The following is a 27,826-nucleotide window of genomic DNA, read 5'->3' on the forward strand; positions in this document are numbered from 1 at the left end:
CACCTAAGGCGCTGCATGGACTATAACTCAAGTTAATGACTAACAATTGAGTCCCAGTAGCCCAGCTAGTTTAAATTCTTTTAACCTTAATGTCAGGATGTGTTCACGGGTCTCAGAGTGCATCACAGCGGAAACAAAGATTTAAAAATAACAAAGTTAGACTAAGATGTTTTTGTTAAATAACTTTGAGGTGAAAAAACCCAAGAAATGTTTTAGAAAGACACATAGCTAGCTGAACGCGGAACTCTTTAAGGTCAGGGAACAAGAAGGGAACAAGAACAAAGCAGCCCGATTATTACTGGCTGCAGTACTCTCCTTGCGAAATTTGGCTAATGACCAGACGTGATGATTAATTCCTTGTACCCATTTCTGCCCCCAATCTCCTGGTGTATATGCATATATATATGTATATGTATATACACACACATACGATTAGTGAATGGATATGTACCCTAAAGACTTAAAGTAGAGCTGAATGATTCTTTTTCATATATAAAAGTTTAGGTTTGTGATTCCTTATAAGATTACCTTTCAAGATAAGTTAATAAAGTAATTGGCCCTTTCTTTGTAATTGCAAAATGCAATCTGCCAGTAAGTAAATGACGAGAACACCTTGTTTGCCCCCATGGTTAATCTATAACAAGTTGTTTGGGTATGAATGTATGTGGGTTCCTGGGATAATTTGTTTTTCACCTGTAATACATAAAATGTTTAGTCATGTAGGGAGATGAAAAACATGTTTTAACCTGTAATGGTTCACTTGAAAAATGGAATGCAATCATTTTGATTCTTGTACTGTCTGGAAGATTCTGTTGGGGTATAAAATGTGTAAAACAACATGAGAGGAGAGAGAAAATAAAAAGAGAGACTATAGAGAGAGAATAAAGAGGGAAACGATTAAGAGAGCTTGTGAGTGCCTTTTTCTCTAACCCCCTCAGATAGAAAAGTTTAACCTCGCCGACTCCGTGGATTCCTGTGAAAGCCCTGTGCTGCTGAGGCTGCCCCCCCCCAGTTAACCCTGTGCTGCTGGAGGCTGGCCCCCCAGAAAGCCCTGTGCTGCTGAGGCTGGTCCCCCAGTTAATCCTGTGCTGCTGGAGGCTGGCCCCCCAGAAAATCCTGTGCTGCTGGAGGCTGGCCCCCCGAAAGCAGTAGGGGTCATTCAGCCTCTAATGACCCTTTCAGAGAGGTCACCTAAGACCATTGGAAAGCATAGATATTTATAATATGATTCATAATGGTAGCAAAATTACAGTTATGAAGTAACAACAAGAATAACTTTATGGCTGAGGGTCACCACGACATGAGGAACTGTATTAAAGGGTCACAGCGTTAGGAAGATTGAAAACCAGTGCTTTAAAGTAATCCAGTCTGCCAATTGCTGGGCCTAATTGCTGTGCTAGTCAGAAATTTCTTGCACAAACCTATATTCCAAAGTGTTTCCCCTTTGCTGAGAATGGGAGAATGCTGAGAAAGGGAGCATTCGTCTTACCCAGGGATCTTCCCCTTTAATTGGTTATCAGCTATCAAGTGGTTAGCCCTGGAATCATATACATACAAGCAACACTAGAACAACTCAGCAGGTTTTATGTGTTTGTATGTGTGTGTGTGTGTGTGTGTGTGTATAACAATAGCAATTAAAAAACAGGAGACCAAGCATTTGGAAAAGAGTGGGGGTCATAAAAGGGGTTAGAGGAAAGGTAAGAGGGGGAATTATTTAATTATATTTTAATTAAAAAGTCAGGTGGCTGTAGATGTGTGGGCTCCTACCTGGCTCCTCTATTCTAGCCCGCAGACCTACCTGTCTGTTTCTGGTCAGTACAAAGCTGTTTCTCCTGCGACTGTAGTATGGCTTGAAATCAGGTAGCAAGCTGTTGCTCGCATTATTGCGTTTGCTCATGGTGGTTTTGGCTGTCTAGATTATTTTATGTTTTCATTTGATGCTTTTCTTGGATACAGGGTCTCACCACGGGGCTCTAGATATCCAGGAACTTGCTGTGTAGTCCAGCCTGGCCTTGGACTAAAAAGGATTCCCTTGCTTCTGACTCCTGAGTGCTGGGATTAAAGGTATACATCTCCACACCTGATACTCTGTATGGACTTTAAGATTGCTTTCTCTGTTTCTGTGAAGACTGGCCCCAGGATTTTGATGGGTGTTGCTTTAAATCTGTAGATTGATTTTGGTAGGACGTCATTTTTAGAGTATTACTTCTTCCAACCCATGAATATGGGAGGTCTTTCCTGTGTTTTCCTCAATGCCTTCCTTTGCCATTTTAAAGTTTGCTTTGTATAAAAATTTCACTTCCTTGGTTAGGTTTATTCCAAGGTGTTTTATTGTTTTTGAGGCTATTGTGAAAAGTATCGTTTCTCTGATTTCTGCTTCTGTATGCTTAGCATTGGTGTATATTAAGGCTTCTGATTTTGTATGTTAAATTTGTGTCCTGTCAGTGTACTAAAAATGTTTATTGACTCGTGACAGTTTACTGGTGGAGTATTTAGCATTTTACATATAGAATCATATCATCTGAGTCTTAGTTAGGGTTTCTATTGCTGTGCAGAGACACTGTGACCATGGCAACTCTTAAAAAGGAAAGCATTTAGTTAGGGCTTGCTTATAGCTCAGAGGCTTAGTCCATTATCATTATGGCGGGACACAGTAGCACACAGGCAGACATGGTGCTGGAGAGGGAGCTGAGAGAGGAGGGGCTACGTCTTGATCCTGCAGACAACACAAAGTAGTCTGAGACTCTAGGTGTGGCTTGAGCATATATGAGACCTCAAAGTTCACCCCCACAATGACGCACTGTCTCCAACAAAGCCACACCTCCTAATAGTGTCACTCTATAAGAGCTTCTGGGGGCCAATAACATTCAAACAGTCTGTAAGTGTCCTTGAACCTCGCCCTTTCCTGTGTGTATTCTCTTTATGTTTTTCTCATGCCTTGCTGCTCTCAGACTTTAAGGACTATTTTGAACAGGGGTGGAAAGTTTGGACACCCTTGTCTTGTTCTTGGTGCTTTTTTGCCTATAGAATTGTCGTAAATAGCCTTTATTATGTTTATATGTGCTGCTTCTATTCCCAGCGTCTTTTTTCTTTAAGATGTAGGGATGTTAGAGTTTGTCAAAGGCCTTTCCTGCATCTGTTGAAATGCTTGTGTGACTTTCATCCTGGAGTCTATGTTATTTATTATAGATACTAATTAGGTTGTCCCTGCAACCCTGAAATGAAGCCAAATTGATTGTGGCGAGTGCTCTTTTTGATGTGTTCTTGAATTCAATTGTATTTTATTGCATGTGTTTTTAATCTCTGCTTATCAGGGGAGATTGTTGTGTAATCTTTTTTACTGTGCTTTTATCTGCCTTTGGTATCAGGATAATACTGGCTTCATAAAAAGAGTTTGGAAGTAGTCCTTCCTTTTCTATGTTAGTTCTTTCTAAGAGCATGGTCAGATTTTGCAGTCTATCTGGGCTGAGCCTTTCTTTACATTTCTTTATTTTGTGTGTGTATGATTATATACACACATCACACACACATGTGTGTGTGGTATGCGTATGTGTGCATATGCATGTGTGTGTGTGCATGTCACACACACACCTATAGCATATAGGTGAATATCAGGAGCTTTTGGGAATTGTTCTCTCTTTCCAGACCTGAACCTGGAGGATCTGACTTTTTCCTTACTGGTTTGGGTCTTGCTTTGACGTGATCATTCCTTGTTCTGCCTCCATCCTTCCCTTTTGGGATGAAATGCTTATTTTAATACCACTGTATATCATAACTATGTAGCTTGCTTTTGACTATAAGGTACTCACAGTTCAGAGACTGCCTTAGCTCTCAGGTGAAATGGGGACTTTTGAAGAGTGTTGGATTTAAAGATCATGGGGGCTTTTGATGACTACACTTTGCATTGTGAGATGGACGTGAGCCTATGGGGACAAGGGTGGAAGGTGATTATTTATATACCATATTGTTTGGGTGTCAAGTTGACAAGGGATGGCCATGGGACGTCAACTTACTGTCAACTGGACAGGATCTAGACTCACCTACAAGACAAACTTTGACCCCTGTTTGTGAGAGATTATCTAGATTTAGATGATCTAGATTTAGATGATCTAGATTTAGATGATCTAGATTTAGATTATCTAGATGATTATCTAGATTTAGATTATAGGGGTAACCAACCACTCTGATTGGATTTAAGACCCACTCCTTGAGAAAGAACCCATACCTAATGCTATTAGCGTGTCCAGGAGCCTGAGACTAGATAAGCCCTGGGCCTAGGGGAAAAGCAAATACTGTTAAATTCTGTTAAAGGAACATAGCAATAAAATGACTCCTAAAGACATACCACCATACCTGTAGATCAGTGCCGTCCTCAGTTCACATTAGAGAAGCTTTTCCTTGCTGTAGATGGGAATTAACACAGGGACTCACAATTGGATACCGTGCAAAGATGGACTTTGGAGCGCCCTCGGTCCTAAATGGGATGTTTTCATCAAATCCCACCCTACAAGACTCAGGCAGCTACAGACAGATTGTGAGAGCCAGAGGCAATGAATGATTCCAAGGGAACAGGCTTCCAGACACAGCAGAAGTAAAGTTCGCATGAACTCACAGAGACTGGCAGCATGCACACGGCCTGCACAGGTTCAGGTTAAACGGGTCCTAGCACTGAGAGGGGGAGCTCGATAAGGACTCACACTCTGAACCAGAACGCTACCTACAACTGACATCCACTGGCCAAGGGAAAACCAGTGTTCTCCAGTGGAGCGTCACTGGGCAAGTCAACCACACTGCCTGGCAGGTGCTATGCCAAGGACTAATTAATGAGTTAACACAAAATGAACAAATCAATTCAGTGGATTTTTTTGTTTCATTTATCTTTTTTCTTTTTGATTCTCTCTCTCTCTCTCTCTCTCTCTCTCTCTCTCTCTCTCTCTCTCTCTCTTATCTTATTGATCTTTTGCTTGTTAATTTTGACTTTTATTTTTGTGGGGCTTTTTCTGGAAAAACAGATCAGTGGGCTATAGCCTCCTGCTAGCAGGCACAGTCTGGCTGGCTCAGGGGGATACCTTGCACCTGAGAGATCGGTTTATGCCCTGCCCAGAATGAAACGAGACAGGCAAAGTGGATCGTATAAGGTGTAACCATACACAGCTGTGGTGATAACCAGGCCCCGCTAATCCTGTGACCCAGGTCTTGAGTCTGGTTCTCATAAATTCACTCTGACAGACTACTTTGGAACAGTGGCTTCTTCTAGAAAGCATTTCTAAGATATTGAATCTTACAGACTTGGATAAAATGTACGAACAGACAGGTGAAGATACCCTGGTGTGCAAGTTGGCTCCGTGAGTTGTTAAAACCGTGGGCAAGCCTAGTGTTCATGTCATTCTCCAATTAGCCACGAGAGGGCAGTGCTAGACTGCAAGTTGGGCTCTCTTCAGCTTCCCTCTTTAAACCTTAGAGAATTTCACTTGGAAACATTTAGTAGTCCCCCCCCCCCCCCTTTAGTATAAGTTGGAAGCTCGAAACCCCTCCAATCAAAGGGTCATAATGTCAACCACTCACTAGGCACCCGCTGAGGCTGCTGCCCTGGCTCAGAGACATAAGCCAGTCACCTAAAACGTGTTCCTGCGCCGGTGTATCTCGTCCTCAGTGTGGTGGGATCGGAGGGGCAGAACGGAACGTGCCTTGCAGAATGCATGATTGGAGCAGGGACAGAACCTTAGGAGAAGGGGCCTTGTGGAGGTCTGGCAGTTACTGGAGATGGGAATTGTCCTACAAGCTCTGGGTAGTTAGTTTTCATGACTGCCCTGGCAATGCTGAAGCATGCATGGGCTGCCCGTATATGGTGGTTCTGTTGAACTGTCCATATTGGGTTTTTTCTTTCTTTCTTTCTTTCTTTCTTTCTTTCTTTCTTTCTTTCTTTCTTTCTTTCTTTCTTTCTCTCTCTCTCTCTCTCTCTCTCTCTCTCTCTCTCTCTCTTTCTCTCTCTTTCTTTCTTTCTTTCTTTCTTTCTTTCTTTTTTAAACTGGACATTCTTTATTTTGCTTCCCCCTTATTTTACTTGTTACATTTTTAAAAGCCTAGTAACCACCAGGCCTCCCTGACTGTCCTCTTGTTTTTCAAGGTGTCCAATAGAGAAAAGGAAGGAAAATTTCAGCCAGCCCAGAATTCAGAGTCTTACCTTAGAGAGAGTCCTTCGGCGTGACAGACTAGTGATTAAAAAGAGCTTTGGGTTCAGATGGTCACTTAAGCATCCAGTCATTTAGCCGCCAATTCTGCCCTGGCTGTGTTGTGTCAGGGGGTGAAGTGGGGCTCTGATGGGTTGTCACCTAGCAACTTAAGCCAGCAGATGCTGTTGTTCAGGTAGAGCAGGGCTTCTCCACCTTCCTAATGCTGTGACCCTTTATACAGTTCCTCATGTTGTGGGGACCCCAACCATAGATAATTTTTTTCAGGGATCATTTCTATAGTTCGTCCATATATTGGGTTTCATGGTCTAAGTTGATGAGAACGACTGACTAGTTTTCTTCCCAGTTCTCATGACTGTCTTGTTATGAAAGAAGTGAACCTGCCTCTCTCAATCTCTCTGAGTTTAGTGCTCAGGAAGTGACCATTCCTCTCCCACACGATTCTGGGACTTCTGTCAGAGTTCGTACTATACTGTTTGCACCTTCAGCCTCCGTGGCTGTGAGTTAATACGTCGGGTTTTTTTCCTTTATGAAATTAACCCCTTATTGTGGTGATGAAGCTGACCAGAGTGCGTGTGTGTAAATATACATTTTTGTCTCGACTTTTATAAAATGTATGATTATTTTGATATTTGTATAACCGGGAAACAAATCCTTGCTAATTTTAAATGAGTTCAAGTTTAAAACTGACTACTGAAAACCTGTACACACACACACACACACACACACACATACATACCAGCAAAATCTGCTTTTGTAATAAAGAGGAAATTGCAAAGATAGAATATTATCTCACAACTAGGCCTTCTAGAATCTCATTTATTCATATGATGAGAAGGGGAAATTTTTATCAATTCACAATCTTGAACATTAGATATTAAAAGGGTTTCCAGAAAATTAATCCTTAGGGTAGATTCATTGACTATAAAAAGTTTGAAAGGTTGAAGAGTCTGATGAATTTAGAGTTTATGTTTAGCACTGAATTAAACATGAATTATAGGAGTTGTGAAGGAATGCAAAGCTGTTTTCTGTCTTAGGGGGACCAAGACTTAGAGTCCACTTAAAACCTGCTACTTTCGTTATGCTAAAAGAAAACACCAGCGGCTGGAATATGCCAGAAAACCTCCCTAAGCCAGCTGAGTGAAAAAAAAATTCTTTTATCATCATTTTAATTCCTTTCATTCCTGTTTTGGTCTCCGCTGTACTCCACAGCTTGGAATGTGGAGGACTTGAAGTGGAGAGCAAAAGACTTCAGCGAAAAACTTTTGGTCCCCAACCTCGGCTTAAATGTATTAAGCCCCGACACCCAGAATAAACCTAACCAGCCAATCTAACACAACTCAGAGTTTAATTTAAAATTTAACTTTCATTCTGTTGTTTCTGTTCATATATTTATTAAATAACTTATACAAGCACTCTGCCAGCTGAGCTACGTTTCTAGCCCCTGTTTGTTCATCTTCTGTGAACTGATTTGGTCTTTCTCTTAATTCCCATAGCAGTGGGGGAGGTGGTTTTGCATTTAAGGAGTCAAGTTCTCTGTCAGGGTAGAGAAACTTTGGGTAAGTCTTTTCTATATATTTGAAAATGTCACCACTGAGGCGTCTCTAGTTCACCGAAACAACAGACTATCACGGGAAAACAGGTACGTATGACCCCGACGTGATTTGAACACGCAACCTTCTGATCTGGAGTCAGACGCGCTACCATTGCGCCACGAGGTCCCGGACGCAAGAAGATTTTTGATCCTCTAACACTCCAACATTCTGGCAGCTTCCTGGTGCAATGCCTCCTCCTCCTCCTCCGGGACCTGCGCGGAGAGCCGCGGAGGCAGCCGCGAGGCAGGTCCTGTCCCCAGGGCGGGGGAGCAAGGAAAACGGCCCCAGATGACTCTGAAACAGCACTGGAACAGAACGCTCCGAGTTGTGCCATTTTTTTTTCTCTTCCTTCTCTAGCTATAAAACTTAAAAGTGCTGAAAACTGGATATCATGGAAAAGGGTAGCATCATAAAAAATAGTAACCACATCCACCGCCAAAAGCGTTCCGCGGCTGACAGCCAGGTGAAGGGGAGGAGCCAGCTCTGCAGTCTCAGCCCTGCCCGCCAGGCGCAGCCACCTCTCAGGGCGTGGTTTTACCGCCACGGGTGCACTCCTAAAGACCGTGGCTTTGTCTGAGACGTAGCTCACTTTTAGTCTTCGGGAGGTTTACTATCCATCTCCTTTCCCTCACAGTCTCCCCTCCTCATCCTCTAAGGGAATGGCGTGCCCATCTCAGTATCCCGAGGCGGAGGAGGTGCTCCCCGTTAGCAGGCTTTACCACTTCGATTGCGTGGTTGCAAGGGGTCCGGCTGAGTTTCTGCATTGTAAAGCCACTCTCCTCCCTTTTACAATAATAAAGAGCTAGGGGTGGGCATACTATCGACCGCGCGCGTTTCTTCGCACTCTTGCCGCCACGGATTGAGTATACATTTTGCCTGTAACAACTATTACTGTGGTATTTGACTCATGGCGCGTTTCATTTGCAGTTATTTATATATTTCTCCTTTGAGAGAAAGCTGGCTTTGTATGTATTTGCACTAGCTGGATTTATGTCAACTTAATACAGTCTTTAGCCATCTGAGAGAATGCCTCCGTAAGATCGGTTGCACACCAGCCTGTAGCGCATTTTCCATTGTGGGTGGTGCCGCCCCTGGGTGGTGGTCCTGGGTTCTATAAGAAAACCGGTTTATAGCAGTGTGGGTAAGCAGCGCCCTCCATGGCCATGGTGCCTGCCCTGTTTGAGCTCCTAGCTTGGCTTCCCTCAGCGATGGACTAGCATGTGGAAGTGTAAGCCAAATAAACCCTTTCCTTCCCAACTACTCGCTTTTTGGTCATGGTGTTTTGCAGCAACAGAAACCCTAACTAAGGCAGCAATTCAATTACTTATTTGCACCATACAGACCCACGGATATTGTTAATTCATAGAGTTTTATTCTTCATTCCGTTGCTGAAAATGTTTAACTCCAGCCATTATAAGCCCCTTTGGGTGGGCTCTTGTCCTTCCGGTATACCACCACCTTCTGACTAAAAAACAGTTCAATGTATTTTATGTTTTGGTTATCCTTTTCTTTTCTAAATTTACACTATAAATTTTCTTCACAATAAGTGATTTGCAATTTCTTTGAGCATCTAACCCAAGCTTGTTCTAACACAGGCTCTGTTTAACTGCAGTGTCTTCTCATCAGCTTCTAAGAATGTATTCCCTTTGCCAGCACAGAGTGGTGCAAACTCTTCCCCATCCTGGATGCTCCTCTTCTTAGGGGGCAGCATCTTCTGCATCTCTGCTCCCACCTCAATAGACTCTCATTGTTTGGCTGGAACACGCACACTCGCGGGCACAGCAAGAGAGACAGATGCTAGCAATCAATATTCTTTCTGTGTGTGTGCCTGCAGGCCAGGAGAGGGCACCAGACCCCTTTAGTGGTCCTTACTGACACAGTTTTTTTTTTTTTTTCCTTGAACCATCCTGACTTGGGACAGGGGCTTTGGAGGACACCAAAACAAACACAAGGGTCAGAAGTAAGAGAGTCGAATCCCATCTCCAGAGCTTGCCCCTCAGGGAACATAAACAGCACATGGTACTGGAACCAGGGACTGACAACAGACAGAAGGTCCTTTTCCCCCTTCAAGTGCTCTAAGACACAGAGCATTTGATTTTAAAGGGTCATCCTCTGATTTCTTTAAACTTTATAAGGTCATGTCTTGCATTTTCCATGTAATCAGTTTTAGCAACGTAGGCTAACATATAGCTCTAATCTTAAATTATATAGTTTTTCATGCCATTGACCTAGTGTAGAGGGCATGAGGTCCTAGTGCACACAGATAAACACTAGGGAAGCCAAGAGTGTTAAAATGTAGGCTTGTCTCTTCAGTAGCAGAGATGTATACCTGCTTCCAACCAGAAAGCTGCGAATGGATGCAGCTCATCACTGGTAATCCATGCTATCTGTAGGGCCAGGCCTTACCCGAACCCCCAGATCACTATGTTTATCCCAGACTCTTTCCCCAGAGATCTTTATCCAAGCATTGTTTCTCAGTCAATAAAATCCATTTTTATGGAAGTGGTCACATATACTCTGCAAAAGAGTTTTGGTACAGTCATGCCTTAAACATTATTGTGATAACTATCACCAGAGAACTTTTCTCCAAAGTTGTATTGTGTTTAAATATATCAAAAGTTAACTGCCCAGGGTCAGACTCAGAAGTTCAGCCGACACTGGCTAACTAAGTCGTGTTGAACCAGACTGCCTTCTTGTCTCTTGTGGGTCTGCTGGCTGTGGCATTTGCAGGGACCTCCACAACGGAGAGACAATTGCGTGTGTGGATGTTATAATCATTTGCTGAAAACAACAAACAGGCCCAAAGTGATCTTATACAGCAAACATCCATCTGCCATGCGTGCTGGAAGCAAAATGTAGCTACTGTTTGATAAATGGTGTGTTGGCAATCCTGTTTGCTATCTGGGTCAGTTGGAGTCAGTACCTGACCTCTTGTAAAACTCTGCAAAGTGTCCCTCACTCCTTCCCCTGTGATGTTTTCCATGCTGTTAAATATAGAACAATATCCCTTGTTACTGACACAGAGTCAGACAGTCAGAAATCAGGCAGGCATCAACAGACACACAACAGACTACAGACTAGCAAGGGATCATGTGATAGTCAGACAGCAGACACAGAGAGCACTGGAGAATTCAAACAGGGGCCCAGTCTTTGTCAAACTAATCTAGAGGGAAAGTACTTGGTTTTTTGTCCCATGTGATTCCATAATGTGTTTAACCCATGCATCCAGTTACTGTAACAAAGAGCTTGAGGCAGTCAGCTTACAAGGAGAGAGGCTTATTTTGGCTCAAAGACTAGGTGGTTCCGGGACATGATCAACTGGCCTTCTTACACTGGTGTGTGATGAGAAAGAAGTGAATTATGGCAGGTGTGGCCCAAGTCCACATTACAGTTGAGGGAGTAAGGAAAAAAAAAAGGGCCTATGATACCATAATCCCTTTCAGGGGCAGGCCCCCAATGAGGCACCATCTCTCAAAGGCTCCACCACTTCCAAATGATGTGTAGCATATCATGTCTTGATTTTTTTTGGGTATCAAGCCCATGGTCTGTTAGAGCATCAGGTACCTAGGGTACAGCCTCCAGGTTCTCTTTTGGCTCCAGGCATTTCCTAATATTCTCAGAGAGTACTGATGTAGGGATGTGCAAGTTTCTGACTGTTTCCTCTCCACGCTTGACCAAGAAGGTCTGAGAATATGCAATGAATCATATATTGGAACCACTTTTGGTGTGTGCGAAAGTAGAACCACTTTTGAGGTTGTGACCATCTGATGCACATCTGGTACACATCTGATGCACATCTGGTACACATCTGATGCACATCTGGTACACAACTGATGCACATCTGGTACACAACTGATACACATCTGGAACACAACTGATGCACATCTGGTACACAACTGATGCACATCTGGCACACATCTGATACACAAGTTTGGGACATTGTTCAGATTTATTTTTCATCTGAAACTCCTTTCACTACCTCAATGGAAATCCAGGTTAAAAGAACAAGTTGGTGTTCTTCTAAAATCTATGCAGCCTCACAACCTGTTCTGTGTCCTCAGGTCCAGTGCCTAAAATGTACTTCACGGAACACAGTAGTTGTACAGTAAATTTTTTTTAAAAGAAAGAAGATTTTTTATTTTTATATAAACATTACATGTTCATTGCAGACACATTAAGGTACAGAAAATCACAGAAACATCAAATAACACCTGCTGGTCTGGTAACTCTGTAGCAACCACCAACTTTTTAGAGACTATTTCTTCATTCATCTCTCTCAGAAACTCATAGAAGTACCACTATCACACATAGTTTTATAACACACATGCTATATTCAAATTTTTCTATGTTTATAGTCTCTTCACCCTGTAATCCTTTTTCCTTTTCTGCCTTCCCTCGAGGTAGCTAATATTTATAGCCTGATGTACTTCTATATCTGTCTTCACGGAAAGCTAGTTCCCCATGTGAGTGCATGGTGATAATTAAATTATATGTATACACATTTGTTATAACAAGCAATTACTCATAAAAATTGGGGGAAATTCTGAAATTAGCATATCTATAACTCATCTTAAAAGCTACCCAGGCTGTTCCAAAATATGGACACATCAACAATTATCTATTTTCCTATTAATCGGCATTTTCTAGTTGTGACTTTTCTGCCTTAAAAAAACAATACTTCAACAAAGATCCTTATTTGTATTCTTACACTTGAGGATGCTTATTTCTATGGAGCAGATTCCCAGGTAAGAATGGGTAATTTAAATAGTATAGAACCACTGGGTTGCTGGCAGAAACATAAGCTACACAACCTTTAAGTAAGGGTACATGGCTCCCCAAAACCCTACCCTCAACGAAAGGTTAAATTTTTCCAACTCTATAAAGTAGAAGTTTCAGTTTATTCCTTTAAATTTGAATTTCCCTGAGTACTAAGTAGGTTAAAATCTTTTCATAGGCTCACAGTCCTTTTGAGTCTCATTTAACAGATATTCAGTCTAGATTTACATTTAAATACATAAATACTAAATTATCAAAAAATGTCAGGCTGGGCAGTGGTGGAGCACGCCTTTAATCCCAGCACTTGGGAGGCAGAGGCAGGCGGATCTCTGGGAGTTCGAGGCCAGCCTGGATTACAAGAGCTAGTTCCAGGACAGGCTCCAAAGCTACAGAGAAACCCTGTCTTGAAAAACAAACAAACAAACAAAAAAAAGTCAAACAAATCTAGATTATGTATAACTTAGGCACCAAAGATAGGCTTTCAAATAAAAAAATCAAGAACCCAAGAAGATGAAAAATTTCACTGTAAAAATGAAAACGTTGAGGCTTTACTATATAGGAGTTTAAAGACAAATGTTAAATTAAGAGAAACATTTGTTACATATGTGACAAAGAATATAGAAAAATATACAAAGCATTTAAGAAGAGACAAACCCATAGAAAAACAGACAGAAATATATAAAGGCAATTAACTTTAATTTGTTGAATGAGTAACGTATGAACTATGGATGAAGGTTTTCATTTGTCTCTTTTTAATCTCATTTGAATTATTTCTAAGAATATAATTAAATTCTTCTAACATTCATATTTAGAGTTTTTAATTTAGTATACAGGAGCTAATTAATTTCTACTGATAAGTTCCCTAAAGTTATTAAATACAGCTCACCAGACTTTGTCATTGAATATTCCTATATTGGCTGAGTTCCTCTGTGATGTCATGTCTGGTGCACGGCGAGGCTTGAGCTGCTCCTGAAGGCTTTCACACAGTCAGCATACTTGCAGAGCTTTTCTCCAGGGTGCATTCTCAGGTGCGCAGTCAAGTGGGAGCTAGTTCTAAAGGCCTTTCCACATCCCTCGCATCTGTAGAGCCTTTCCCCAGTGTGCCTTCTCTGATGCATGAGGAGGTAGGACTTGGTCCGGAAGAACTTCCCACAGTCGGAACACTTAGAGGGCTTCACTCCGGGGTCAATTTTCTGATGCTCCCTGAGAGCTGTCATTTTGGAGAACGCTCTCTCACAGTGAGTGCAGTTGCTCCGCTTCTCCCCAGAATGAACCCTCTGATGCACGGTTAGGTGCAACAGTATCCAGAAAGACTCCCCGCACCCCTTACACAGGTAAGGTTTCTCGTCAGTGTGAACAGGCTGGTGTATAAGGAGCGATGAAGACCGCGTGAAGGCCTTTTCACACTCGCTGCACTCATAGGGTTTCTCTCCTGCGTGCATCCTGTGGTGGACAGTGAGCCAGAAAGAGTTAATACATGCTTTTCCACACTCATGACACTTATAGGGCTTCTCCCCTGTATGGATTCTCGGATGCTCTGTGAGATTTGCTATCCGGCTGTGCACGACGAGGCCTGAATTGCTCCTATAGGCCTGCCCACATTCGTTACATGGAAAGGGTTTCTCTCAGGTGTGGACTCTTTGAGGGACATTAAAAACTGTGGTATTCTTGAAAGATTTTCCACACTCACTGCACTTGTATGGCTTCTCCTCAGTGTGGAGCTTCTGGTGGACACTAAGATAGTATTTACTTCTGAAGACTTTCCCACAGTCACCACATTTGTAGGTCTTCTCATCGCTGTGTGCTTGCTGGTGTCGTGCAAGTTTGGATACATCGCAAAACGCTCTCCCACACTGGATGCACTTACAGGCTTTCTCTCCAGGTTGGGCTCTTTGATGCTGATTAAGGCGGGCACACTGGCTAAAGGATTTTCCACAGACATCACACCGGTAAGGTTTCTCCCTAGTGTGAGTCCTCTGATGTACCGTCAGTGACGAAGAAGCAATGAAGGTTTTTCCACACTCACTACATTTATAGGTCTTTTCCCCAGTGTGGACTTTTTTTATGCTGACTGAGATATGAGAGCTGGCCAAACATTTTCCCACATTCATTGCATTCCCAAGGCTTTTCTTTAGTGTGAGTTCTCTGACGCTGAGTGAGCAGTGACTTATAGCAGAAGGCCTTCTCATACCTGTCACATTGACAGGGCTTTTCTTCGGTACTGGATTTCTTTGTCAAAATTAATTCTGAAGTCTGCCTTATGGTTTTGTGGTCTTCTGTATCCTTGCAAATCATCTTCCCCGAATGGGTATCTGTAATCAAATCTAAATTCTCTGTGAAATTTTCCTCATGTATTTGGCATTTTCTGCGCAGTTCTTCTGCGACAATTTCTGGTTCTGGAAAGGGAGCAGATCCAAGTGTAAAGCCCCTTTGAGCCGCAACAGTTTTCTCTGCTGTGAGTCTCTGGCTCAGATGACTCTTCTGAATATTTTGGAGTCTTAATATGCTGTTATCCCATTTCCCAAACCTTCCCATTCTGGAGCTCCACGGGCCATTCTCTGTCAGTTTCTTTACAATGGTCTTCTGGGACAAGTCTTTTTCAGTACCATTCTCTGATGGTATAGCATCCTTAGTTGAAGAATTGGTTTCCAAGTCTGAGGGAAGGAAGAAAAATAAATCAAATTGCTTTTATTTTCTAAGCTGGGGAACTCTCACTAAACAGGATTTAAAAAAAAGTAAAAAAAAAAATGGGCATATAGTGAACATATAGTTTTACTGCTTGATATTTAACTTTATTTTCTAGGAAAATAGAAAGTAGACCTGATGAGAGGGTGGAGTTGAATAAAGGACCAAATAATGAAATGCTTGTATATATGCATGTGTACATATATGTATGAGACATGGATCTCAAGTTGGCCTCAAAATGTGGAGCCAAAGATGACCTTGAATCTTCCTGCCTCCACTTCCAGAATGCTGGGCTGATAGCAATGCACCACCACATCTAGGTTACATGTTGTTGGGGACTGAACACAGGATTCATGCATGCTAGGTACAAGTCCATCCGAGGTACAAGTCATACCCTTATATTTCAATTTTATTTTAGTTTTAGAATGGCCAACTCAGTGAGGTATTTTTCTATTAAAAATCATTCAGGAGGAGGGCCAGAGATAAGGTATTTCATGACATGAGCATCTGATTTTATGATATCATCTTTATATGTTGCCAATTATTCACCTGAGTGGACACTGTTCTGATCCCTCAGGACTCAAATGTTTCCCCACAATGGCCTCCCCTGGCCACTCTATTTTAAGGAGATGGTGTGTGTGTGTATGTGTGTGTGTATATATGTGTGTATGTGTGTGTATGTGTATGCATGTATGTGTGTATGTGTGTGTATGTGTGTATGCATGTATGTGTGTGTCTGTGTGTGTATGTGTGTGTATGTGTGTGTATGTGTGTATGTGTGTGTATGTGTGTGTATGTGTGTATGCATGTATGTGTATGTGTGTATGTGTGTGTATGTGTGTGTGTGTGTATGTGTGTGTGTGTTGAGTGCCATCCTCAAATGCTCTCCATCTCATTTTTTTGAGCCAGTCTCTCACTGACCCTGGAGTTCACTGATTTGAACAGACAAGCTGGCCAGCTAGTCCCAGGAATCCTCTTGTCTCCAGCTTGCCACACTGGGATTAGAGCACACACTGTTTCATTTACTGATGCTGGGGACCTAACTTCAAGTCCTCAGGCCGGCACAGCAAGCACATTACCCACTGAGTCATGTCCCCAGATCTAGGGAAGACAGCCTCGTTCTCATCCCCACTGTTCCTTCATACCCTATTCACCTCACAGCTATGAGGCAACACCCAGGCTAGTTTTTTTTTGTCTACTTGTCCACTATCTAGTCGTTGAATTAAATGTTTTCAATGATATCTTACTCATTTTTGTTGCCTAAGCATCTAACCTAAGTCATAGTACTCAGGTGTATAATAAAAATTAAATATTATTTTGATTCCAGCTGATTCCTTGTTTAAATTCTCAATGAGTTAAGAACCCAGAGAAGGATAAAAAGAGCCTTGTTGGGGACCCTGCAGGTGAAGAACACACACATCATCAGCAAACAGCTCAGCTCAGAAGGAGTCAGTGGTGGCCCTTACCACATTTTCAGAAGAGAAAAAGATGATGGTGAGGTAATGAAAGCGAGAAGAAGCACGGAATTATCTGGAAAGAGCAGAAAGGGGTACGGTATGGAATGTCTTCACACGGAAGGAATAACTGTGAAAATTATGCTCCCAAGAAAATAGGGCTGGACAGGGTTGGGACAGAATCAAAAGCAGAGAATGGAGGAGTTGGAGAACGCAAAGAGGGAGTGGAGGTGATGGACACAGGCTGAGGAAGAGACTGGGGATGTTTTCCTTTGAGAAAGCTCAGGGAAAATATTTCATATCTTTGTTCTGTATCCTCCAATGACTGTTACTGGAAATGAACCCATCTTCCTGGTTACACTCACTTACCTCCAAAGGAAGTTCTTGACATTTCTCTCACCACTGCCCATGGACCTTTCCCACTTTCCAAAGGAGATATCATGTCTGGTTTAGAAACTACAAGCCCTGATAAGAGGAAAAGAAATGAGAAGATTATTGGAGCTATAAACAAATACTGATAAATTCAGTCTCAATGTTTAGCCTCTGCCTGGGGTGCCCATTATAGGAAGTCTCATCATCCAATACAGTTGCCAGCAGACCCACACAACTGTTTAAATTAAAACCAAAGTTAGTTATAATGAAGGAAATTGTAAAGTTCAGTTATTCAGGCGGGCTGGCCACGTTCCATACACACAAGAGGGTAAGGTGCGTGGAATAAGAAAGCACAGCACAATGTCCACAGTGCAGCGGTGCCCTGCACAGATGGAGCCCAGGTAGCCTCTGGGGGTTCAACACTGGACCTGGTTGGGTGGGGTGACAGATCATGGGATGATATGAGTTCAGAAGAAAAATGAACACACTCATTCTGTTCTTTCCCTTTATGGAAATGACCAGAAAAAACTGGTCTAAAATCTATGAGACTTCAACAATTTTCAAGATTCCAAAGAAATATGTTTCTTAATCTACAATGAGAAGATTATCTAGTTAAGAATAAGAAACAGCATAAAATAATCTGGCTCTACCCAGATTTTCGGTGTGACCTTTCTTCATTCCTTGATTCCAGTCAGATTTCCAGGACCAAACTATGCTGGATGTAAAGACTTTCTACCATCTATACTGAGACAGGGTCTCTCACTTGAACCAGATTTTGCCAGTTTGGTTATGCTGGATTGACATTAGGCTCTGAGGATGCTGGGAGTACAGGCAGACCAGCATACCCTTGCAGCACACATGGTTCTGGGGACCCCAACTCCAGTCCTCACACCTGTGCAGCAAGTGCCCTGCCTTCAGAGTCAGCGCCCCATTCAAAATGTAAACCTACTTAAATTTGTCGTAAGTCTAGTACTATGGATGTTACTACATCCTTGGCATTTTAAGTTGCATTAGGTTTTTATCATGCAAAGCCAGGTTCAGAGCACGTGACTAAAGGATACTTTACCATTAATGATTATAGTGTGACCACCTGCCAAATTCAGGGCTGCCACTACCAACAGAAATCTCCCAATGGACGCCGCCAGCTCCATGCTTCTATACCTCTCCAAGCATTCACTGTGAACTTCCAATGAGCAGGAAATATAACGACAGACCCAGAGGCAGTAAGGTGCTTGCTCTTTCTACCCCTCACAGATGATGGTAGATCTCACCTTCACCTGCTGTGTGACCTCAGAACTCTGAAGGGACACAGGGAAGGAACACTCAGTCACTGCCTAGGACTCTCGGCAGAGCCTCAGTGGGCACCACCAGGCCGCTGCAGCTGGAGTGGAAGTGATGGATGAGGTCTTCCCTCATTCACTTAGGGCTGAGATTAGGGCCCCTCATGTCCAGTCAGCATCTTCTTTCTCTCTGAGATGGTGACAAACACACATAATGGAGAAAGATAACTGGATATTTTTAAAGTTTTTAAACAATAAACCTATCAAAATAAAAGCCTCGTAATAATAGGACCTTTAGATACTGCATGCATCTCTTTCTTTCATATGGGGACTAGATCTATTTCTTAGAATTTATCTGTTGCTGGGCAGTGGTGTCGCACGCCTTGGCAGAGGCAGGCGGATCTCTGTGAGTTTGAGGCCAGCCTGGTCTACAAGAGCTAGTTCCAGGACAGGCTCCAAAATTACAGTAAAACCATCTTGAAAACACAAAATCAAAAACAAAAGAATGCATCTGTCTTGTGCAGGAATTATTATTTGGCTATTTCCAAAATCTGTGAATACCACCTGTTTTCTACAACGGGAAAGTCAGACCAGGTCTGGGGAGACAGCTGTCTTGAAGGCTGAGTTTGATCTGACACTCACGGAGAAAATGCAGGTGTGGTAGCGCACGCTTCAGTCCCGGTGCTGGGGGAAGGAGGATCCTGATGCTCACTATCCAGACACTGTACCTTAGTTGGTGAGCTTCATGCCAACAAGAGACCTTGTTTCTCTTGGGGCTGGAGAGATGGCTCAGCAGTTAAGAGCACACACTGCTCTTTAGAGGACCGAGCTGGTTCTCAGCACCTACACTGGGTAGCAGCCACCTACACCTCTAGCTCCAGGGGATCTGAAACCCTCTTCCGGGCCCTGTGAGCAAATGCACTCACCTGCAAGTACCCCTACACAGACATGCAAGTATACATATAATTGAGAGAGAGAGAGAGAGAGAGACAGACAGACAGAAACAGAGACAGAGAGAGCCCCAGTCTCAAGGGAGTTGGACAGAATTCCTGAGGATGACACCAAGACCCAAGGTTATCCTCTGGCGTCTACATGCGCCCACATATTCATGTGCACTTGAACACATGTGCACACATAAAATAATTTTAAAAATAAAAAAATTAAAAGAAAATCCAGTACAGTGTTGGGGGTGGGTACTAGTAAGGATGAGTATGTCTCAGTTATTATTCAAGAAATATTTCAGGGCCTCTCATAACACTGTTTTTTTCCAAACCTGAGATACTATATCCTTACAAGGGCTTGATTTTCATGACTATCATTAAAATTTATCATATTTTCTAGTAGTGCTTATCCATTTTATATTTTAGGCCACTGTTTAAAATCTGGATAATAAAAACATTTCATGAGAAAATGTTATCCTAGCTATGTTCTCTTTAAGTCTTTACCTAAAAAACTAGCAATACCCAGCTTCCAGAAAACGGGAGACAGTGTGAGCCACAGCTCAGGAGACAGGCAGGGTGTGATGATCCAGGATGTGTCACTACACAGAGTTGGACCTGCCGTCCACGTACAGCGCTTTGGTGTTGATTCACGCTTTCAGAGGCATCCTTCAACAAGTACACATGCACTATACAGTCTGACGACAAAGGTTAATAATCGCGAGGACAGGTTCGTACGGGTCATCGTGTGGACAACTCTATACTTGCCCATATTACCTTTCTTCCGAATTGCCACTTCACAGTGACTAGTATAATAGTTTCCACCACGTTAATACTCATCCCATACACACTTGAGGACGCACACATCTTCAGGGAAACACTAAGATATCCAGTTTTATCTGAGTTTCCGACCTATCTTTTACAACTTCCCACTGAAGTCGAATACTGCCATTCTTTCCGTCCTAAGGCCTCACCCTTGCATCCCCTTCTCACGGCAGCATTTTCTCAAGTGGACGCTGACTCCCAAATTCCACTTGTGAGTGCAACCTAAATCTACTGATCCCCATGAGATTTCCATAACCAACTTTGATAGCATCAATATTCCACTTCTTTCCTTACACAGCATCCATCCGTCTTTTAAGATACCATTTGCCTAAACACATTATATAACTTTTTTAGTTATTGTTTTCTCTTAATGAGACTGTAGTGCCTGACGGCCAAGCACTGTGTCTTAAACATCTTTCTATGTCATTTACTAAGCGTGAGAGCATTTTAGTGGGTAGAAAATAGAGATCACTAAGCACGGGCAGGAAAACCTGTGAGTTAGGGGAACACACATATGTGTACACGTGTGTGTGCACGTGTGTGTGTATGTATACATACCTCCCCCCAATTTCCTGTCAGTTGAAGAATATTCCATCCTACTACCTTAAAACCAATTTCCTCTAAGACATTCCAAAATAAAATTTCAAGACTGGTATAATATTTAAAAATAACCCAGAATTTTTTTGAACGACCAGGTATCCTGCGACTTTATTTCATATGTAGAGTGAAGGAGCCCTGTAGGTGTCCAGGTAGGGAAGCAAACCACAGAGAGGTGAGACTGAACCTGCTCTGATTGGCTCTGCCAACATGGATTAGATGTGGGGCACCTGATGCCAGATGGTTCATTAGCATACTTCAAACAGGATAATTTGGGAGTGGTTTCCATTCACCCCAATTCCAGGTGTACAATAAACTACTGAGAAACTCCTTGACATCTTGACATGGGACCATGTGTTCTATAGCTAGAAGGCCTAGAATCTAGTGAAGCCTCTGACTGAGATAGTATAGATAGAGGTCAGCAGGCTATAAAGTACATCACCTCTAAGGATAGGCTTAACTGTGAGCTAAGGATAAAGGGTCTATGGAAGGCGAGCCTGGGATAAACATTCTGGGAGAGGTCTGCCACCACAAAGAGCAGACCTCCAGAATGTTTGCCAGGCCATTAACGATATCCATCCCCAGCCTTCTGGGTGGGAAAAGAGGTGGCCCATTGAGGAGAGGGCTCTGTATTTAACATCCTGATTTCCTAGTGCTCTGTAGGTACAAGGACCTTTGTGCCCCCAACATACAGTGAATCATCTGCTAGATTATAACATTTATTGTGATGGCTCCACTTTTTATGGGTCAAGAAATTTGGTTCTGCTCTCAGCTGAAGGCGTGTGGATGAGGCAGAGAAGCTTCACGATTTCAGGACCAGCAGACACATTCTTCAGCCAGTGCAGCAAGTCAGGAACAGAAGACCCCGACTTACCAGAGGTCCAAGCGCAAACAGCACAGCATCCATAATGTCTGCCACTGTGATCTGCTTTCTGGAAGGGAGGCTGTCCTGCCAAGAGGTGTGAAGGGAAGAGAAGGAAGCCATGAACACCAGTCCTGCCTTGGGAATTTCAGACTCATCAAGGTGATATAAGTTTGTGGGACTCCTACAAGGAAACACACGAGAGCCCTGCGAGGGAACACAGGGAACACCCCATGAGGGAACACAGAGAGCACCCCCATGAGGGATGAGCCCATGAATGACCACAGGGATGAGCTCAATAAGGACCCAGCAAGGAAACACAGGCATGAGCCCAGTGAAGGCTACAGGGAAGATGACAAGATCAGTGGAAAACCAACTTTCTTTTCTTCTTTCTTTTCTCTTCTTTCTTCTTTCTTTCTTTTTTTCTTCTTTCTTTCTTTCTTTCTTTCTTTCTTTCTTTCTTTCTTTTTTCCATTTTGGAGTTTATAATATTATTAAGTGTAGCTATAGCTGGTAGCTCAGATACTGTGCAAGCAGCTTTAAAAACACATTTTCATCTAATCTTTTAAATCAATCTGATGGGCGTTACTGTTCCAATCCACAAATGAGGAAATCAAGGCTTAGAAAATTCAAACCACTACTCAAGGCCTTGCAGATAAACCCAAGTCAATTTAATTCCTAAGTTTACACCTTTCCTGCTAGATCAGTTTCCAGAGCGAGGGAAAATAATTCATTTTTCTTTGCCATATCTATCAAATGCTCCATGCTCTCTGTTCTCCTGTCTCCCTGTGATAAGCGAACTGACTGACATTTTCAACTTCTTATAAGGGAAGCATTACAATTTTAAGTCAGAGGTGTTGACATGTTGCCCCCTATCTCATATTCAAATAGGTTTTAACTTGCCCTTCTTATATGAGGCAAACCTAAATAAAAATCGAGAATCATGGTGAAGATTAAACACTAGTCCTTTTATACTGAAAGATGATTAGTGAATAGGTGGACAGCTGGTGTGCCAGACATTGTTCAGGCACGCCTGGCGTGGATCCTGCTCTTCTATTTTACTGAGAAAGAAACTGACTTATACCTAGTAGAATTAGATGTAATTCTAAAAGGGGAGAGAGGTGACTTAACTGGAAATAAATGTCAACCCTTCATAGTAGGGATAGAGTCAAGAGGAAACTCCAAAAACAATTGCTAGCGAGTTTTGAAAAAAAAAAATGAGAATAATCGCCTGGCAGTGGTGTTACACGCCTTTAATCCCAGCACTCAGGAGGCAGAGGCAGGCGGATCTCTGTGAGTTAGAGGCCTCTGAAGCCAACAGAGCTGGTGAATGTCCAAGCTTTTGTTTGAGAGCAGAGAGGCATAGGAGTGGCCAGGCCCCTCCCCCCAGGATCTCTAACTGCCAAGTTCCACACACAGAATGCTCTAACTGCCCTAACTGCTGGACCCTGCCCCCATCCTACAGAGTGGAAAGTCCAATCTATGGACGTGAGATCCCACCGGTCTCCCCTCTGGAAAGCTCCACCCCCTTCCCAAGAAACTCTCTGTCGCTTTGCTGCTGTTTATCACCCAAGCAGAGGCAGCCACCCTCCTGGGTTTTTCCCTCCCAATAAATCTCTTATGCGAGGTTTGTTGTGAAGTGTAACTTTGTGACATTTCTTGGCTCCCGGCTGCCAGGATCCCTTTCCACTAGAGCTCCAATGCTTACACATACTCCATTGGATGTTGCTGATGTTTCTTTTTTAGTATCTCTGTAGCTAAGATCAACTGACACTGATGTGGATTGTGGTGAGCCTGCAGAGATGCTGCCAACTCTCTATAAATAGGTTTCTTTCCATCATGTAAACCCCTGAGCATCTTAGAGATGTAAAAACATCGGGAGAAGCAGTAAAGACAGCAGAGAAAAGTTAAATGACAGCGCCCTGCATGAGTAGAAAGGGGAACTTCTAAGACTCGTAAAAATGGTTGGGCAGCAATCAAGTATCGGAGGTGGATGACCCCAGAAGTTGTTCTTGGCCAAAGACACTGTCTCCCAGCAGCAGATGCTGTGATAAAACACACGACCAAAAGAAACCAGTGGAAGAGTTAAAATATTTTGTCTTACATTTGCGGAGAGAGATTCTATAATGGAGAGGAAGGTAGGGCAGGAGGGAGCTAGAGCCCAAAGCTGGTTGATTACAAGAGAGTGAAGAGAAAGTGGGGAAAAGCTAAATCTCTCAAAGCCCACCCCACATCCTGAAAGTGCCTTAATTTCCCCAAAGAGCCCTTGCTGAGTCTCGTGGTTTTTGTTTCTTATGTTTTGTACAACTGTTGGAGGGTACGCGTATTCCAGGTCTCCCCTTTCCTGTTGTTTGATGTGCGAGTCGCCCTGGTGGGTTCACCTGGATTTGTGTGCATCAGAAAAGCCGATGGTCACAGTAACGATCAGTTTGGCTGGAGTCCCACTGTTAGCTGCAAGAGGAAACACTATGCTTTTGTACTGTGTCCCATATAAGGTTTGGAGACAGGAAACACAGTTGCCCAAAATATAGTTTATAGTTTGTTTTTTCTTTCTTCTTTTTTCCTGAGCTAGGAATACCAGTGTTTTGACAGGGGAATGTGCGAGGGAGTAAAAGCTGAGAATGAGGAGAGTACTTATATGGGGTTGGTGGAAAGAAACAACAGGAAGGACATTGTTTATTAGCCTAGGGGAGGACAGAGCCTTTCCTAGCAGGACACAAGCTAAACACTTAAAGTGCGAAAGCATACATACTGAGAAAAGAATGGAAAACATAAAAAGGTATATACAAAACCAAAAATGGAAATGAAGTTTTTAAGGACAGGTATTGCGCCGCATGCCTTAGAATACATCCCAGTACTTAGGAGTCAAAGGCAGATGGGTCTCTGGGAGTTCAAAGCCAGTCCAGCTGGACACTCTGTAAAACACATACATATGTGTGTGCACACAAAGAAAGAGAAGGTATTGGGGATTCAGTCAGTACTTCATCATTGAGAGAGCTCTCGCTGTGTGTTCCTTAGTTTTGTGTGTTGGGATACTGTATTAAGTTCTGCCGCAAACTTCCAAAGACCCAGAGAGCACCTTCCTGCTAAGGCCAGAGCGAGAGATGCTGAGACTCTCTTAGCTTGACTCTCCGCCTGGCTTCTGCTCCACACCCATGGTTTGTTTAGCTTGTGCTCTGTTGCTCGGATCCAGGTGCTGTTCCACATTCCACATTCTACTGCCCTCGTGTCAGGGTTCAGACAGAGCTTTTGTTCCACGGGCAATATTGGGAGCGGGAGGATGATGAGCAGGGCCAGTTTCTCGATTCTAGGGTTCCTTACCCTTTCTCTAGAGCTGTGTCTGTAGATTCCTGAGTTGTTCTTTGGTGGTGGACTCAGCTGGGCTAAGGCAGCTCCTGTCCTGCCCTGAACTTAGACTCCATGCTCCCCTAGGCCATGGTGAGTTAAGGGGATTTTGAGCTTTGGAAATCTCTCCACTTCAGATTCCCAGGCCTGCTCAACCCTTGGCCGAGATTTGTTCCCTCGCAGTTCATGACATTTATGTGGCTCTCTAGAATGGCTTCTCATTGGTACAGCAAGCTATGGAAAACTTTCCCATAATCACTGCTGTTGAGGGCTTTTTTTCTAGTATAAATTCATTGATGCTCGGTAAGTTCTGATGTTTGACTTAATCATTTACAACATGCATGACATACAAAGGCTTCTGGTATGGGTTTTCAGAGGTTGGTTAAAATGGCCATATTCACAGATAATCTATGCATCTCTTTGGCACAAATTCCCTGAAGAAAAAAAGAAGATCTTAGAAAACAATTAAGTTTTTGTTTTTAAATTTTTCATTGTATTTATAGTTTTTCTCTACTGTGTAGTTTTAAATGTTAAGGATTCAAGTTGACTAAAAAGTTTCTCCTTGTTATGCTCAAATTGCAGAGTCCCCCAAAAACCAACAAGGAGACTGTATGTAAAAGCAAAGAGCCTTTATTTAAGCTTAAACTTGGACTCTCCATGTGTCCAATGCATTGGCATAATTGGAGAGCCTTGAGCTCAGTTAGGGTGGGGTTTTATCACAGCAGAGGTTGGGGTGAGGGATTTCTAAGGCTCAGGACCCCTGATTGGTTGACATTGTCTAAGGCTGTCTTGGTGAAAGGGGATGGGCATGAGCTGGGTAGGGGACATCAGGAAATCCTATCTATAATGGTTGGAGCCTTAGGAGTTTCCTTTGGAAGGTTAGATACTTTCCCCTCTGATGGTGCATTCCTGTGTGCTGCCTGGGTGGTCTCTGCTGAGCCTGTCATGGCTGGGTCCTCCACTCCTATTTATAGATTTTACATTGTTTCCCGTTAGTATGACTTCTCTGATATTAAAAATGGCAACGCTTCCCATGTACATTGCATTGAGTTTTCTTTATTCTACCAATTTCCTCTGGAGTCAGCACTCCCTTGATTTCAGTGAGCATCAGGCTTTACTTTAATCTGTTTATCTCCTTGAACACAGGACTTCCTGGTGTCTCTTTTCTCCCCAAACTGTTCATTTTGTATTTTTTCTTGTTCAGCTTGCTCTTTTTCATTCTAGATCTGCATATGACTAACCACCAATAACCACGTGACACATAGATAGGCTGTTCTGAAATCTCCTTTGCCAACGCTGTTAGTGCAAAACTCTTCAGTTTAACCTCAGGCAGATTTTTTTGGACAAGGGCAAAACAGTCACATTCTTTACCAAACTATCACAAGAACAGTCTCTGGGCCACTCACTAATATTCTTCTCCTCTGAAAACTCTTGAGCCTGGCCCCCATAGTTCAGAGTAGATGAATTTTCCTTCATAGTAAAGACTGAGGAAAATATAACAGACATAGAGGAAACAATAGCAGAGAGTTTACTTTATTATAACAATGCCTGGATCATTTTCCCACATACTCACCGGCATGAGCTGTCATCTGTTTAATTGATCTTGGCCATTCTGACTGGGGTAAGACGAAATCTCCAAGTAGTTTTAATTTGCATTTCTCTGATTGCGAAGGATGTTAAAAATTTTAAGTTGTTTCTTAGTATTACTTTCTACTGCCGTGATAAGACAGTATGACCACGGTAACATATATATATATACATATATGTATATATATACTAAAGTGGGTTTACGGTTTCGGGGGTTAGAGTGCATGATGGCAGAGTAAAGAGGTGGTGGTGAGAACAGCTGTGAGTTTCTGTTTGATCTACAAGTAGGAGGGAGGGAGAGAGAGAGAGAGAGAGAGAGAGAGAGAGAACTGAGAATCTCATGAATGATGAAATCTCAAAGCAATCCAATGACAAACCTCCTTCATCAAGGCCCCACCTCCTAATCCTTTCCAGTTTCAACAACTGGTGGCCAACTATTCAAATATAAGAGCCTATGTGGGCCATTCTTATCCAAACTATCACACTCAGGCATTTATGTTTCAATCTTTAGAGAACTGTTTAGTTCTATAACCCATTTTAAAATTTGCTTGATTTTTTTTTAAAAAAAATTATATATTCTCAATGCTAAATATCTGATGTATAATTGGTAAGGTTTTTCCAATTCTGCAGGCTACCTCTTTGTTCAGATGATTTTATCCTTTGCTGTACAGACTTGTTTTTAGCTTTATGAGGTCCCATTTATTAACCGTTAGTGACTGTGATTATCAGTATCCTGTTCAGAAATTCCTGCTGTGCCAGTTAGTTCAAGCCTATTCCCTCTTTCTCTCCTACCAGATTCAGGGTATTTGGTACTATGTTGAGGCTCTTGAGACATTTGTAGTTGCTTTTGTGCAGAGTACAGATGCAGATCTATTTAAATTCTTCTTTGACCAGCACTACTCTCTGAAGATGCTACCTTTTCCCCACTGTGTATTTTTGCTTCTTTGTAAAAAATCAAGCTTCTTTAAGTGTATGGAAATATCTGTATCTTCTATCCCATTCCACCAATCAACGTATCTGTCTTTATGCTAATATCCATGTGGTTTTTATTAGCATAGCTCTGTAGTAGAGCTTGAAATTAGGGATGGTGAGAGCATCAACAGTTCTTATTCAGTATTGTTTAATATAACCTGTTTTTTTTTTAAAGATTTATTTATTATGGATACAACATTCTGCCTCCATGTATGCCCGCACGCCAGAAGAGGGCGCCAAATCTCATTACAGAGGGTTGTGAGCCACCATATGGTTGCTGGGAATTGAACTCAGGACCTCTGGAAGAGCAGCCAGTGCTCTTAATCGTTGAGCCATCTCTCCAGCCC

General features: G+C 42.6%; 1 non-coding gene across 1 annotated transcript; it reads right to left on the reverse strand.

Moving 5' to 3' along the window:
- Positions 1–7,840: 7,840 nt before the first annotated feature.
- Positions 7,841–7,912, reverse strand: Trnaw-cca (transfer RNA tryptophan (anticodon CCA)). Its single transcript has one exon. It is a non-coding gene; the product is annotated as a tRNA-Trp (tRNA).
- Between the last annotated feature and the right edge of the window lie 19,914 nt (positions 7,913–27,826).

This window comes from Alexandromys fortis, unplaced genomic scaffold (assembly GCF_014885135.2).
Source record: "Alexandromys fortis isolate MF-2015 unplaced genomic scaffold, M_Fortis_MF-2015_v1.1 scaffold_149, whole genome shotgun sequence".
Taxonomy (NCBI): domain Eukaryota; kingdom Metazoa; phylum Chordata; class Mammalia; order Rodentia; family Cricetidae; genus Alexandromys; species Alexandromys fortis.